Source organism: Sorex fumeus, unplaced genomic scaffold (assembly GCF_029834395.1).
Source record: "Sorex fumeus unplaced genomic scaffold, SorFum_2.1 ptg000013l, whole genome shotgun sequence".
NCBI lineage: Eukaryota > Metazoa > Chordata > Mammalia > Eulipotyphla > Soricidae > Sorex > Sorex fumeus.
In genome coordinates, this window is record NW_026606070.1 from 5,206,821 (window position 1) to 5,212,829 (window position 6,009).

The 6,009-nt window shown below is 42.5% G+C and overlaps 1 non-coding gene across 1 annotated transcript; it reads left to right on the forward strand.

Annotated features, from left to right (window-relative positions):
* Positions 1-4,477: 4,477 nt before the first annotated feature.
* Positions 4,478-4,559, forward strand: TRNAL-AAG (transfer RNA leucine (anticodon AAG)). Its single transcript has one exon. It is a non-coding gene; the product is annotated as a tRNA-Leu (tRNA).
* Positions 4,560-6,009: the final 1,450 nt, after the last annotated feature.

A 6,009-nucleotide genomic window follows, 5' to 3' on the forward strand; every position in this document is an offset into this window, starting at 1 on the left:
AAGTATCTGTTATTAAAAAATCTATTGGCTGTGAAATGCGTGGGCTCTGCTGTAACGGTCGGTGAAGGCCTATATAAGATCTCCTTTGGAGAAGCTCGGGGTCTTTACCCAACCTGCCAGAACTGCATGTCTGTGTAGACGGTGGGACGGACTCTGGCTAGCCAGTCTTGCAATAAACCCTGCTTGCTGTTTGCAGTCTCTTGGGTCTCTTTGTCGTTAAAGGGAGATTTCGATCCGTGCCCTGACAGTTTTGAAAGTATAAATTGCTTAGTTCGATATTCAGTGGTCATCCTCCAACCCACGTACCTTGCCCATCTTATTTCCCTTTACTTGTCTTTACTCACACCACTTTAGTAGCATGACATTAGTCACTGTTCATTACTCGTGGTCTGCACAGGATGTTTCTTTTCCATGGGTTTGGTTACTCTCATCCCCAAGACCGTCACTCCCTTCACCACTACCTATGCAGGGTAGATTACCGCCCTCTGTCCCAGTGAATTTCTGTATAGCAAAATGCTGCTTGCTAAACCTTCCCCAATTGGAAATAGTGTTTTGTTATTCTCATGTCATATTAAACTGCATCATAATATCATAACACTTCTATCTTATACAAAAGTTCTGCATATCTTACCTGGTGGATTTTTGTACACATAAATTTCTCAGAAGTAGGATCTAAGTCTGATTCATTTTCCCATCCCTCACTTAGTATCAGTCATGGTGACTGGCATCTTGTCTACATTTAGTAAATACTTATTGACATGTTCCATTCACAAATGAGTGGGTGAATCCTAATTTGCAATCCTTAAACCTTCATAAATTTATTATTTTTTTCAGACACCTGCTTTCACCTATTCAGATGCTGAAGGCTTCCAAATTCTAACAGATGTTTGTGGACAGCTGGGAGAAATTATGCTGCAGATACCAAATCATCAGCGCAGTTCTCAAGCTCCAGTTTCACCTGGTTATGTGTTCCAGACAGCTGTGCCTTCTTGGAAATGCACTTGGCATCAGGACCAGGCTCTGTTTGTAATGCCCCTGTAGCATTCCAGAATAAACATGCCAGGCCTTGAGGCCACAGAATCTGTACAAGTCTGTGATCTATTTGTATTCTTTGGGGAGTTACTGTAGACACCCTTTGCATTTGTAAAAAATTGCTTATCTTAAGACCTCACTCTATTTCAGAGCAACGATTTTAATTTAAGTTTTAAAAACAGACATACAGTTAAGATGCCCTATGATGGGGAAAATATGAGTAAGAGAAATGTGTAACTTAGCATATGCTGGAAGCCAGAAATAGGACCAAATGATGCATTTTTGGGCTCACTTCTCCTGAATTGGATATCTGCTCTGCATCCAAATGTACACGACTGGTTATTGAGTCATTTTTAAACTTGTCTGCTTGAAGACTGTTCTCCGCATTCTCTTGGTACTGTGACCAGAGGTAGAACATTAGTTGAATAACCATGTTCCCTAACCTGCCATGATGTATTTTATTCCACACCCTTTGTGTGGTTTCTTTCCACTTGATTACTCCTATGTACCCCTTTCTGGACTCTATTTGGGGTAAGGGGTAGAGGGAGAAAGAAAATAAATATGTCCATGGTTGTCACTAGCAGACACCAGTTTATAAACAGTACTGGTTTGACTGTGCACTGGTTTTCTGAATGCAGGAAGGTCAAGCAAAACATTTTCTTTTGAAATGAAAAAAGGAGGTTAAAACAAGAGTTTTAATAACAGGCTTGACACAGAGCAGTGTAATACCAGCATGAATTACACTTGGTACCAGACTTTTATTGGAAGTCCTAGATTGCTTTGTTCCTGTCCCTGACATAATATTCAGAGTTGGGTTTATATTTGTCTAGAAAGGAGCTGCTTGCTATAGTCCATGCAAATCAAATGCTTGATTTATGCACCATTCTACTGGAGGGTGTAACATTAAATTTAATTTTGTGAGGAAAGCCTGAGGTGTTCCAGTGCTTGGGCTTGACATTGTGAACTAGGCAGAGAGGTGCACAGAATTCATTACAGTTTCCAATATGCGAAATGCAGCATTTGAATGAAACATTTGTCTCTTGTCAAAAAGGCGTAATGTCTATTCTTGGCAAAATATTTCCACCCCCTCCCCGCAGGACACACCAGCACAATTTTGGCCTTTTCCATAGATCTTGATGAAACCTGAGTGACTACAGGCATTTGAGGGTCTGGGGTACCTCTCAAATACACATCTATAAAATAATCACTTATCATCAATGATATCAGCCCAACTGTCTTGCCTTCGTCACCAAATGTTGACACCTTCCATAGAACTGTGTAACTGTGCTAACTGGCTCCTGACAAATTCGTGATCTGACCATTTTTCATCTCTAGTTGATGCTCTATGCCAGCCTCTTGCTCATCGCTGGTTGACTCCCTTTCACATCTATATAACTCTTCAACATTTAACTATTCCGTACCCGAACCCCAGTCTCAACGCCAAGTCCTCAGGCTCAGCAAAACTCCTATCGTTTTTCTGCTTAAGAAACTCAGGGTTAAGAGGAATCAGGACTCTCAATAGTCCTAGCATGTAACTCACATGGTTCTGTCAACACTGTTGTCCATACTTTTTGTATAAAAGAGTCAGCACACTTTAACATGCAGTCAAGTTTGGAACTTAGCTTCCAACCTCATCTCCTTCCTTATACTCTAGGTCTTTTAGATACCCCAGACCATACTGCCTGGAATGACCTTCTGTTTGATCACTAGTTAAAATCCACCTCTCTGAAACTTGTGCCAAAATAGCCTTCTCCCTGCACTCACAGCAATAGTGAAGTCAGTGGACCCCCCACGGGGGGCTTCCATGAAGCAGAAAGGAGAGAGACAGTCACATTCTCCCCATCTGCCTCTGCCACCCCGGGGACCAGCTGGGAATGCTGGAATTCATCAAGTCTGTGGACCCTGCACAGTAAGGGTCAGAGCCCCGCCAACTCCACCAGGTGGCCATCAAGCCACACCTGATGTCCCTTTGACCTTCTCAGCCTTGGAGTTTATCCCCACAACACAATTCCTCCAGGAGCCCCAGACGCAGGCTGGAGCGAGGAACTGCTCTTTGCAGGAAGGGAGAGCCAAGCTATGCCTTGCTCAGACCTTGCAGGGACTTTGTTCTATCTCAAAGAAAAGAAGTTCAGGCGATGAGCAGTGAAGTAAAAACAGAGGAGGTGTTTAGGAAGGGAAAGAAGGGAGAGAAGAGCAGGATAATGCATGCCAGGGCTTCTCCAGAGACAGGGAGAGCCCCAGTCCACATCTCAAGAGGAAAGATGTAGGTACCACATGTGCTTGGCCGCGTGGGCACAAGAAGCACCTGGGCTTGGGAAACATATGAGTCCCCTTCCTTTGTGCAAAATGCCTTTCATAGGGGTGTCCCCAAGCTGCCCCATGTGGGGCTTCTAGCTAGGTAAGAGTTGGTTGCTAAGGAGGTTGTCAAGTTGGGAGTGGTCCATGGTTCTCCTTGAAATTCCTTTCCTGGCCTTTGTTCCTGCTGGCGCTTCTCTTGCTGGAGGGTGCAGCCTGCTCTGGGTCTGCCAGGTGCCAGGTGACGATCTCATCAGTCCTTAGTTCCTGTGCTCACAAGGTGGGTGCTGCCAGCCTTAGGGTTGGGTGCTTTTACTACTGCCGAGGAGCTCGATTGTCATGGGTGCCCTTCCCTGCCTACCAGCCTACATCACTAGTATAGAGGCTGTACTGCCCTTATGGGCAAGGGATATGCTCAATGCTAAAGCGCATTTCTTTATATTTTTTTATTTTTTATTTTTTAATTTTTTTTTGGAGCGATAGCACAGTGGTAGGGCGTTTGCCTTGCACGCAGCCAACGTGGCCGACGCGAGTTCGATTCCTCCGCCCCTCTCGGAGAGCCTGGCAAGCTACCAAGAGTATCTCGCCCGCACGGCAGAGCCTGGCAAGCTCCCCGTGATGTATTCAATATGCCAAACACAGTAACAACAAAGTCTCCAATGGAGACGTTACTGGGCCCGCTCGAGCAAATCGACGAACAATGGGAGGGCCTTTACCTTTATTTTTAAATTTTTTTATTAGTGAAACACCATAAGGTACAGTTATAGACTTATAAATTTTTGTGCTTGGCTTTCAGTTATACAATGATCAAGTACCCATCCCTCCACCAGTGTCCATCCTCCATCACCACGGGTCCCAGCATCCCTCCCACCCTAAGGCACATTTCTTGCATGTAGAAAGCCTGCCCTGAGGCCCCCTGCCCCCCAGATCACTACAAAAACAATAGAGTAAGAGTAAAGAGTAAAGGCCTTCCCGTTGATCATCGATTTGCTCGAGCGGGCCCAGTAACGTCTCCATTGGAGACTTTGTTGTTACTGTGTCTGGCATATCGAATACTCTCAGTAGCTTGCTGGGCTCTCCGAGAGGGGCGGAGGAATCGAACTCGGGTCGAACTCGGGTCGGCCATGTTGGCTGCATGCAAGGCAAACGTGGTAGCGTGGCCGAGCGGTCTAAGGCGCTGGATTAAGGCTCCAGTCTCTTCGGGGGCGTGGGTTCGAATCCCACCACTGCCAAATTTCTTTGCTACAGATTAAAACAAAAACAATATTGCATTTAATTGCACTGGACCTGTCATACCAACCTGTTTAAAAAGCATATTTGCATGGTATTTAAAAACTTTGTACCTTATCCAGCATTGCTCAATAGCCACTCTCTGCAATATATTGGTATTATCAGTACTGAGTAACGAACTCAGAGCTTCTGCATGAAAAATGAGGGATCCCACCACTTTGTGCTACTGACTGGACCCTGAATCTTATTGAATTCTGGGGCCTCCCGAGTTCCTAACCCAGAATCTGGTACATATTGGCTCTTTTCAATGCTTTTTAAATTTTATAACTGGATGGAGACTGATAAAGAAAATAGAAACATGTGAGGCAAAGAGAATTTTTATCTGTATTCACTTAATGTTTTCTGTATTTTGCAAAACTAATATAAGATAAACTGAATTACAGACTCAACTTTTATCATTAGGATGATGTGCAGCCAAGAGGGAGACAAATTCATCATATTTCTTAACATTTTCTATAATCATTACATAAACATTTGTTCCAATTTATGAAATAAAAAGTTATACAAGGTTTACTTTTCTAGTTTTTTGAAAATATATTTGGAGAATTTGAAGGATGATTGTATTTGCTTTATCTAAGTTCCTGAGAAAACTCTTATTGCAGATTTATATAATAAAATATTCTCTGTCCAAATCATTGTATCCAAATAACAATAACCTCTGGAGGACATTGAAATAACCCAGGGGCAGGAATAATCTACTTGGAGGGCACTTTATGGTGGATTAAAGAAGCTAGATTTCCAGGGATCATTCATACTTCTCTGAATTCTTCTGAAATTTATTAGGCCAAATAAATTTGGGAATCTTTGGTCTTACTGCTCAAAAACCTTGGCATTCATTCTTAATATTTAAATATTTTGTTATAGATTTTAATAATGAGAAGCTTTGGACTCAATTCTGTCAGTTGATAAATGTTCATTAAAAATAGCTATTTCCCATGTGTGAACAATAAATACTATGTCTCGCAAAAGTCTATGGAAAAATATTTATTTTTATATTGCCATTATAATGAAATATTGGAAACAAACTTTTAACTTTGGACTTGAAGTGGATGTAAGAAAACTTTAGCTACTAATCCTTGCTTCTGTTCAGTGAAACAGATGACAAAGAGGACAAAGCCTGTTTCCTTCAAGATGCCAGTCAGAAGCAATAAAATCTCCATTTCAAACTCTGTGGCCATTGGCCAAAAGTGACGGAAGGGATATTAGTGTAGAGTGCAACGCTGTGGACGAAGAAACCAGGTCAAAAGGAAAAGACTTATGGAAATGTTTCATCCTCAAATACTCATTCAAAATCAAATTATTTCTGTCAAATGAATGTCGCCCTCTCCCTTATTCTCTTCCATAACAATCCTGTATACCCTGCTCTAGCAAGCCCTATACTTACACACACAC